The following is a 10,815-nucleotide window of genomic DNA, read 5'->3' on the forward strand; positions in this document are numbered from 1 at the left end:
TGCACAACATAACAATCGCTTTAATTTTAAATTTGCACTTATCTAAATAGCCGTTATCTCAGTCGAATGCAGTTTAAACATTCGCTGTGGATATTTAGTTACATAAAGTAAGAGCCAAGATAATCCGACCACAATATAATCGATCTCGTAATGCACAGGAGTTAATTTCCTCCGAGGAATTTTACAGAGCAGGGCTGATGACGTTCCCTGTGTGCCTCTTTCTCTGACACTGGGCACAGTTTCCATGTAAAAGAGCTCTGAATGACAGTCAGCAGGTGGTCCTCATAGCTCATTTCAACCAATTACACAGATGGAGAGAACCATTCAGGCTTGATCGCTACAAGTATCTTTCTTCCTCTCCGCTCTTCTGGACAAGGCTGCAGCGTGAGCAGAGCATTTATCTCACACTTCACACGGCAGCTGGATTGTTAGCTGCTGTCATGACAGCACAACGTTTAAAAAAAAAAGAAGAAAAAGGAGTGAGCTCAGCTGCCCTTGCGAAACAACATGGCTTTATGACAAAGTCTCATAAAGCCAGTGGTGTGGGGGGTGTTATTGTGGTTGAAATGATGGCCAGCAGAGGGGTTTATGTGTGGGGGATTGTGTTGTTAGAGTCTTTTCAGTGACTGCATTTGTCACTTATATAAACCAGTGTCCGCAATGAAATGGGAGCTTAAATCTTTGGTTTGAAAAAAAGAGCTTTGGTTGTCTGAGCCATGGGTGGATTACTGAAAAAGCCCACTGGCCACATGCCCAGGAGCCACCTGAACCAGTTAAAAAGCTCTGAATGTTTCCTGTAGGAAAGTCAAGCAACTTTCAAAGGGATGCAAAATGACTACAAAGAGACACAAAATGACTACAGAGAGATGCAAAATAGGCACAAGGGGATTCAGAATGATTACAAAAAGACATTTTTTTTCCTGCTTAGCTTCTGTGTAAAGAGAGGTGGGTGGCCTACATTTCAGTGCCCAGGAGCCCGTTATCTCGATTTGTTCAGAGCTCCAGTTCGTTTTTCAAGAACAAGGCTGGTGATTTTCTCTATTAATTCTTAAAACAACAAGCCTGTATTGTCTGACTCACTGTCCAAAACCTGATGTAGCTTAATAATCTTTTGCCAAAGAGCTCCAGTAATCTCTCTGTTTAAACATGTTACTAAACCACACTGTTGCAGTGGGTGGTATGAATTCTCATTACAGAAAACAAAGCCTAGCTCCACAGGCTAATAGCACAACTTTGCTGTAACAGCGTTAGACTCTGTTTTCTCTTCTGAGCATTTTTAGAAATAAGGTTAAATGAATCCATATCCGGCACATTCTTACTGATTAATTATTGATTAATGCTTATTGTTCAAAGTCAACAGATAGTCATTAAGCGACAGCCTCTTGGGCTGAAAAATTAGACCAGTGTAGAAGAGTGAAAACTGCTGCTTGAATGGCATCTAGAGGCTGGCTTGAAAAGTGAGTCAGTGCCCATGATTTTCATGTTAAAATATCTAGGTTTACAGCAGAGCTAAGTTTAGAGCCTTGCACAATAAAAATGTTTTAGTCTCTGTAGCTACTTATATCCTTCATGGCTAATAAATGAGTGAGCTCTGTAAACATTTATATTGTTTTCATCCTTAATGTTGTGCATTTTTGTGGTCTCCAGCTGACAGCTAGCTCCTGAGACAATTGGCTAGCTCTGACCTCAGATAATTGGAGTCGCTGACCTTGGTCCTAGACCTCTCAGTCATGTTTGTGGTGTTGGTGCCTTTTGGAGCATTTCAAATACAAATTCAGTAATCACATTACAGTTACAGTTATGATGTTACTTGTGATATGCAAGTTCTTCATCATGATGGCAGGATGGAACTAAAACAGCAAACATGCCCTTTTTCCTACTGCACGTGTGCAGGGATGAGGTGGATGGGGTTCATGCAAACATCTGCACAGACAGCATGCTAGTACAAAGCTAGCAGAAAGATAAGTATATGCTGACCCCAGCCCAGCAGCCAGAGCCTGGTCTTATGAAGTCATGTTTCTGCCAATAACAGGAGAAATTGTCTCTTTAAGATTATTTTCAATTTTGCTTTGTGTTTTCAGCATTGTATTCAAACTTAAACACTAAAAAATAGATCATATTCGTGTTTCTGATTAGAACAGGGATTGAGACTGTAGACTGTTGTTTGGTCTTCCTCCCCTCATCTCCAACCAGTTGCAGCAGGTGGCTGCCCCTACTTTGCCTTAGGTTTGTATTGTTAACTAGTAATTATGCCAGTAGAGTAACAAATTACTTTCACCAGCGAATAATTAAATAACGCTTTAAAAAAAGTAATGTATAATATATGGCATTCTTTGAATAACAACTGCACCCATATAGTCTATGGATGCAATTTGCCAACCAGGTTTAGCTAGCTTTGGGTGAAATATGTTCACTTTTGGCCATTAAGCTAAAATGAAGGCTTCAGAATAGAAGTAAACAACAAATGTTGTTGATGCCACTTTCACTATGTCCAACTGTTCCATACCATCTATGATTTGAAATGATATAGATGTGTAAAACACAGGCCGCTCGGTCTGAAAAGTGAAGGCAAAGAAGAAGTCCATCAAAACTATATTCCTTTAATGGCCAACCCCCCAAATAAAAACAAAGCAACACAGGATAGAGGTCTATACATCCAGGATGATCTCAGTAAACACTTTGTGGCTGAGTTTATGGGCTCAGCCTCTAGTTTTGAAAGTGAAGTTCATTTTGTAAATCATAATCACTGTTAGTGTTGCTCCATAGCTAGCTGCATGTGATTGTCATTAGACTGTAAGCCTGTAGTGTTGTGGCTTTAGGCTTCACAAAGGGTTTTCATTAACAAACACATGACGTCACAGTGTCTCCCATCTTTATCTACAGTCTATGACCCCAGAGTCATTAGGATGTGATGTGTGAAACAAGTACAAGAGCTACTATCTAAAGGTTAGTATAAGTCAATGCTATTATGATACTGAAGAACACTTGTTTAAAAAAATAAAATAAGTTTGCAATTAAGAAACATGACAGCACATAGCAGTGGAGCTTTATGAGCTAAATATGAGATTTAGCAAACAAACATCTATTATTATGACAAATTCAATATTGTTTTTTAGGTTTGTTTTTCTTTTTAAGAATAAGAAAAAGTGACCAGGCTTATTGTTGAAATGGACACAGGCACAGTATCACCACAGTGGCAGCTTATCTTCTCGGTTTTCCTTCAATCAAAAACAATCAGGACACCGTGAACCGAGACAGACGCGCCTTCATCGTCCCTTTTAACCCTCTTCTCCGTCCCCATGGTAACCCTTGACCAGGAGCAAGGAGCAGCCCTGCTCCTCACCCCTATATTGCTATAAGGGATTACTCATCAAACAGGGAGCCAAATTCTTTACCTGCTCCCTGAGGTATTTCAGGATTAGTTTACACACAAGTCATCAGCCAGCACATTCTAAATTAACCAGGACCTTCTCCTGTTGTCGGATGCCCCGAGTGAATATTTTATCAGGGCTACAACTCTGCACATCATAATGTATAAGTGTTAGGCTGAAACATTGAAAGAAGGTCATAACACATTATTGCTCCAGACTTATTGCTTTAGTCACCTCATGACTGTCTGTCCTGATGCCTTGTGTAAATTTAATGGGATGTGATACAAAAGAAAGACTAACTCTCGTTTTGGAGAAGTGTGGGATCTGTTTTCTGTCTGCTTGTATCCGAAAATGGTTTATGTTCAGCTTATTACCACACATGCAGCATTGTACTGTTTGGCTGATATTGCAATACTTTGCAGGCCTGACTGCATGTCACGCTTCATTATTAGGATTTTTACACTGTATAAATCTTCTGTATTTCCTTGTCCACAGGAATGGTTTTGGCACCATTCCTACTACCAAGACACAAATAAGTGTATTTCTATTGTTGTAAACCCCAGATTAGGACTGGGTATCGTCACTGATTTCTATAATCAATTCGATTCTGATTCACAAGGTCCCGATTCAATTTGATTCAGTTTTGACTCAGACAGTCAGAAATATTATAATTCTGATCATTTATCAGTACTGACACTTGGAATAAGCATCACAGCAGATGCCTTTGTGTCAATGTAACTGAGGATAAAACACAGAAAAACGTGAAGCCAGAGACAGAATACACAAGTTCCACCTGAATCTAGCAGAAAATACTGAGATTATTTAATATATCATAATGAATGACAGTTAATCTCTATTTTAGAAAGATAAATTAATGGGCGAGTTCCATTTTTTTGCCCCCAACATGCACGTTTAATTTGGTCGTCAATCCTTTGCCTGTGCTCGCACACATCCACAGGCGCTGTGGAATATACAGTCGTCACGTTGACTGGAGAGGTTTGCTGGGTCGGCACAAAGTCATATTTCTTTGGAAAAGTGTTTGTTGTTTTGGGTTTTTTTTTTAAAAAGCAACCCAAAACTATTTTCTCTGAGTCAGCAAAAAAGAAATTCACAATAAGAAAAATGGGTGGAATTTTTTCCGGCGATATTAAAATATGATTTTTTATGACGCGCATATGAATCAAAGGCGAAAAACAATACACCTAGGACAGGAGGGTAAAAGGCATTTTTTATTTCTTGGCAGCTTTAAATTTGTTGAGAGTAATGACATGTCTGCATTATTGATGTGGCAGTTGTTACTATCCGGGGATCTGCTTGATCGCAGCTCAGACCTTCTGCATGCACAGTTTCTGCTGTGAGTGTTTATTTAACCAAATCACACAGAGTACTTCAGGAGGCCGGGTGATGATTCTCTATGTTTTTGTGTTTCATTAAAGCAGTCACAGGAGCCAAAGGAAAGGTTTACTAGGAGGGGATGGGAAGACAAGGCCATGAAAGATTTGACCTTTACTGATGAGTGTAATTTGTTTGTATGGGAAAATGAAGGAAGGAAAGTCTCAATGTGCAAAATTTCTATTTACAGCACTGGAAGGAAGAAGTGATGTATTAAGGAAATAAGGGTTATTGACGCTAAAACATTAATACTCCAAGTTACCTGTCACTTACTGCCACCTGAAGTGGTGTACCTCAAGTGTTCTTCTCCAAGGAGACAGTATTTCTAGATATGCATTAATTTGCAACCGTCTTACATAATGAGGGATGAGGAGGATTAATTTTAAAATGCACCTTCAAACCAAGTTACATTTGATTCCAAATGTTTCTCGTGTGTTATGTAAAAAGAGCAAATTTATGTGATCACCCTGCCGTCGTATGCAGCTATTACACGGCTCTCCACAGCAAGCAACCGATTCACTACTGTGCAAAAAATAAAATGTAAGCACTTTGAGTGTTTCAGATTTCTATCCAACATCAAATACCTGTCAGACACCCCTGCAGCTCTGCAGCAACAACTCTAAACATGCAGCGATATTTATTTTATTTATTAATTTAACAACAAAGAGTCCTGGAACATCTGGTATGACACCTGTAAAACACTGATCTCTACATCATAGAGTCGGTGTGGGATTACGTGAAGAAACAGAAAACACTGAGACAGCCTAAATCAACCGAAGAATGATGCTACCTGCCAACCACTTTGAAAAACTATGCAAGTGAGGGGGCTACAAGAGCTCACACTACAAATTGATTTGACAGGTTTTATGTTTCTGTTGCCTTTGTTGTACTTTATACAAAGTTAACTGCTAAAAAAAACTATTCATTGGTTTATCTTTAAAAGGATCCTCACTTTGCTTTTAGTGCCTACATTTCAGGGCTAATACCATAGATGCAAACAATGGCCTTACATAAACTGAATAATGAATTAAACTTTATCTATAGTACAAGTACTTTTCCTTTTTTATACTCTTTCCTGTTCGTTCTGCCTGCTTCATAATTAATATGATTTTAGTGGGTATGCAGAGTTCTGCACTGAACTCACTGGACGGGTTCAACTTTATGTGTTGTGGTGGTTCTTGCAATTATGTTGTGTTTAGGTTTTGTTTTCAGGGAATGTGTTTTGTGGTTTCAGGATTTAGCCAAGCAGAAACGTCTGGGGTTGAAAACTGAACTCATCGGACAAGTAACAAGACCTGCAGTTCCTCTAGGTCAGCGGTCCCCAATCCCCGGGCCACAGCCCGGTACTGGGCCATGAGAGTTGAGGCTTGGGTGTGAAATTTATGGCTTTTGGGTTTTTTATAGTTTTTTTTTAATGGAAAAATGTGTATTTATCAACTGGTTGGCAGTGGTTCCTGGAGGTTGTTGGCTCTCACGGGGCGAAACTGGTTGCAAAGAAGGTGCTGCAGCAAAACTTGATCTGATTGCTTTGGTTGCTAGCAGGCTGCCTCCAGAGGGCACTTCCCATAATGAGACACTTGACTCGGCTCTCACAGAACTGAGGTTAGGCTAGTAACCAAACGTTTTTCGTGTTGGTCTTTAACCTGTTAGCAGTCGGACGTACCGCCCACGGTACATTGGATGGTTTAGGGGACTAATTGGACTGCTAAGGGGTTAAATACTCGCTAACTACTAGCCGAGTGGTTGTACAAGAAACTGGTTGAACTAGAAATGGAGAAAATTCACCTTCAAAGTGAAAGTTGGGCTTCAGACCTGCAGCCAACAATTTTCAAAAGATACACCTTTTACTCTGAGGGCAAAGTCTACTTTTTCAACTTTGTGTTGGACTTTTCACAGTTTCTCTACAGCTCTGAGAGTAGCTGGACACTGTTTGTAGACAGGCACGTCTCTTCCACAAGTTAATGTCACGTGTCTGCAAAACTGTATAGATAAAAAAAACATCTCTCATTGGTTTGTAGGTCACATTTTCACACTTAGTGTTTTGGGTGGATAGCAATGAGTTTGTTTGCTCACTAAAATCAACTTATGTTTCACATTCTACATGGTTTATAGTTTTCTCTTGTATATAAACTCAAACCTTATTATGGTCTCATTTACAAATGTAATATTCTCTTTTCACGAGGTTGGATGAAAAAAAGTCTCTCCAAGAATTAAAACTTGGCACATAACCTGTAAACAGGCTATAGCCTTACAAATAACCACCAGATTCAGTCGAGTTAATACAAAACACTCTGCACTATATGTTAACACAAAACTGTACACACATGTCCACATAATTTTCTCTTTCACAGCCGTTGTCACATGTTTGGCAACACTAGGAGACGAAACACGGGAATCAGCCTGAAATCATCAGCAGCTGTGTTCTTAGAGGGGTGTGAATCACAAGCACTGCCCCTTATTTTTCTGAAGGTGCCAACTTTAAGCTAAAGTGAGCTGAAAAAAACACCAAACTTTTAGTTTCTCTATTTTGGCAGGTTTAGTGGGGGGTATAAAAAGAAATAAGGGCATGTGGGAACGAGGGGGTGACAGAGAAATGAAAGTGACAGCAGTCTCTGAGGAAGCAGAGGACCAGTACAGAAAGTGAATTTTTTAGTGGGAGAATGAAAACTGTGGACAGAAATAAGATCCTTCCTGGTCTTTAACACAAACTCTTCTTTCTTCTTGCCTTTTCGAGTGTCTGATGATCCAGTATTACAGGATCATCAGAACTGGGAGGAACTTCAAAAGAAAACTTGGTCATTGAACTTTGAGTCACAGCCCATCTGTTGCTCAATACGAAGCAGACTCACTGCAAATTTACCGTTAGAAATCCTCTCAGGGCATAATTTAGAAATCATAAAAAACACCATTTAGTAAGACTTTATTTGTAATTTTTGTTTTCTAAAAACAATTTTTTTAACCCCCCACCCCACCCCCAAGAAATATTCCTAAAGAGCATGTTTGTGATTATATAGATGCTCAGCTGCTTCATGCTGCACACATCACCAGCGTCACTGGTCCACTCTAACAATATCTTTTAAAAGACGTCAAGATGACTCTCATTTGTGCTTTATGCTCTAAAATGACTGCACTGCAGAGAACCTGTGTCATTTTATTAGCATACTGCAGCCATCATATAAAACGTTTACTATGTGCTATAGACGCAGAGATGTCTAGCAGCGCCTGCAGATGAGAGAAAAAGCTGTTTTCACCCTAATCTAAACCTAAAGAGACTTCAGGCATTCATATATGACTACAGTAAACACACACACTGTCTGATTCAATATACTAGCTAGTGACAGCCGCTAGCAGCGAGCTAACACTATCAGAGGCTCAATGTGGTGAGAAAGATTTCTCTTGAGGGTTTGCTTTGTGAAATAATTACACCAACTCCTGCTCACATTGATGCCTCAGGATAAATAGTTTTAAGAATCAGATTGAGCTCAGCAGCAAATAAAATCCAGTCTTTTCTTGTTACAGTATGGCTGGGTAAAAGTGGGGAGAAGCCTCTGTCCAACTTAGCTTTCATGTTTTATTTAAAGAAATAAACCATTTTCTGGAGCAGGAATGCATGGAGTTTGTATATATTCTCTTGTATATTCTCCTTGTGTGTGGATGCTCAATACTATGTTCAGAAGCGGATCTAGAGAAATGTTCATAGGGTGGCACGGAAATCAAATCGGGTGGCAAAATCAAAGCCGTGTTTTTACACATGCTGGAGTTGCATCCTGTAATATGCATTATATATGGTTAGAATAAACAAATGCAGTAAGTCTACACATGTTTCATATAAATATAGTCTATAACTGTATTTTCTTTAGCCCAGATAATTAAACATTTTAGTCACATTCACTACTGCCCTCATTTTTATGATACACAAAACAAAACAATGGCTACACACGGACTGCACAAGACAACACAACACATTAACTACACTCTCCAAACATGTTAAATGTCACAAATCTATCACACCTCAAAACTTCCTGTCTATAGCACTCGCTTTATCTCTTTTCGCCGCAGCCACTCCCAAAACTTTCCTCTCTTCCTAAATAACCAAATCCCATGTGTTGCCAAATCATTTTTTATTTTATTGGATGCAATAGGAAAGTGGTGGAATTTTTTTTCCTTCTCTTTTTTTTGTGCTGTGCTTAGAAAACACAGTTTTTACTGTTTCATCCCACAATAACCGTGACGATAGTATTCAGAAATTAGTATAAATAGTATTCAGATAGTATTCCATTTCCAGACTGTCACAATCAACCACCTGTGTTGAAATTTAAAAATGGCGATCGTAAACATCAGTTGCTATGGACAACAAGAAATACAACTGGTCTGAGCTATGGGCTGAACCATTTGTTAGTGGTGGTGGTGGTGGGGGGTAACACTATGTAATATATTCAGTTTTACAATTTATATTCATTGTTAATTGTGGCTAGGCTCAAAGTGTTAATGCTAGCTTATTTTAATAAACAACATTGCCATATGCAAAACTAGGGTGGCACTAGGGGTGGCAAGATTTGTTATGGACAATACCACCCCATGCCATCCCTGTAGATCTGCCACTGACTATGATTTTTATGTGGTATGAAAACAAATAAAAAGCTGTTTTGTTTTTTTTTTAATCCTAGGTTCCCATTTCTCAGTATTTGTTCCTCAAGTTTTTCCACTTCTTTATTCATTCCTTCATGCCTATTCCATTTCAGCAATCTCTCTCTCCAGAAATTTGTTGATGATTGTTATTTTCTCACTGATATACTATTAGTATTAAAATGAGTGAACCCTTAAACTCAGCAGGAAAGTGTTTATGAACATCAGGAACAAACCTGTTTTCTCACAGACTTCTATAGGGCTCCATTTCATTGGCTAATGGCTAAAAATGATCACTAACAAACTAACATGTGTGACATAAATTTGGCTAACATCTAACCTAGCTTGATAGTATATTTATTATATTGTATAAATTAATAAAGAAAAATTTTATAATAATGCAGGAACAACATATATACAGAGATATCAGATACTCTTCTATAGGACTGGAAGTTGTTTTGCAACCACATCTATCGCCATCTGGTGGCCTTCAGATAGAATGCAGGTTTTTAGGTATTTTGCACTGATTTCATTTTTCTAATCCAGAAGCTACATCCATTTGTTTTATGCTGTCTGTAGATGATATACAAAATACTAGTACATCTACAGCTTCAGCTGAGATTTCAGGAAAACGACTAAATACAAAAATCAGCCTTCTCCCCAAGATAAATCTGTCTATTGAACCTTGACCCTTGAAAAATAACCCTTCTAAAACCAAACCTTTTGTGTGACTTGTATTGAAGACATTTTTCAGGAAGTTCTGGATTTTTTGGCTCACAAATGAGCCGTGTGATTGATGCTACTTCAGTGACAGATACACTGACATGCATTGAGTTTGAAGGCAATTTCCTTGTGTCTTGATTGAATCAAGAGATAGATGTCCTGGTGGCTCAGTCGTGGATGAGATGTGTTCAGCCAATAGAACCTCTGTCAGATGTCATCTCCTTCACCCCAGTCCTAAACTTGTCTTGGGTGCACATGATCTGTGAGCAGAATGCTTCGCCTCATTGCTCCAGGATGAAGGGAGTGTGTGAGTCTGTGAATGATGGAGTCCGTACACTCCAAACTCTGGCATTAGTCCACTGTTGCGATGTTGTTGATGAAAAGCCTGTCAGACGGCAACGCGTCCACACAAATCTTGGCTGTAGTCCACATCTCCACATCTCCACACCACAAATCTAAAGCACGTCTCAGCTACTCATCCCCCACTAAACACTTAGCAGAGAAATGAGCCCAGCGTTGCAATCAGTAGAGCAGATAAAAGTGCACCAGTCTACACTGGGACAGTGACTTTTTAAACAAATTTGCACATCTATGCAGCCAAAGTCATTTGAAATGCATAAGATGGGGCTGCAGGGTGCCTGTGTCCAATCAGCAGTACCCCACCTGCTTCACGAATCATTACACCAGTGAGGTGGTTTTTGTG

The sequence above is a fragment of the Pundamilia nyererei genome, unplaced genomic scaffold (assembly GCF_000239375.1).
Source record: "Pundamilia nyererei isolate P.nyererei 1_Seehausen unplaced genomic scaffold, PunNye1.0 scaffold00007, whole genome shotgun sequence".
NCBI classification, from domain to species: Eukaryota; Metazoa; Chordata; class Actinopteri; order Cichliformes; family Cichlidae; genus Pundamilia; species Pundamilia nyererei.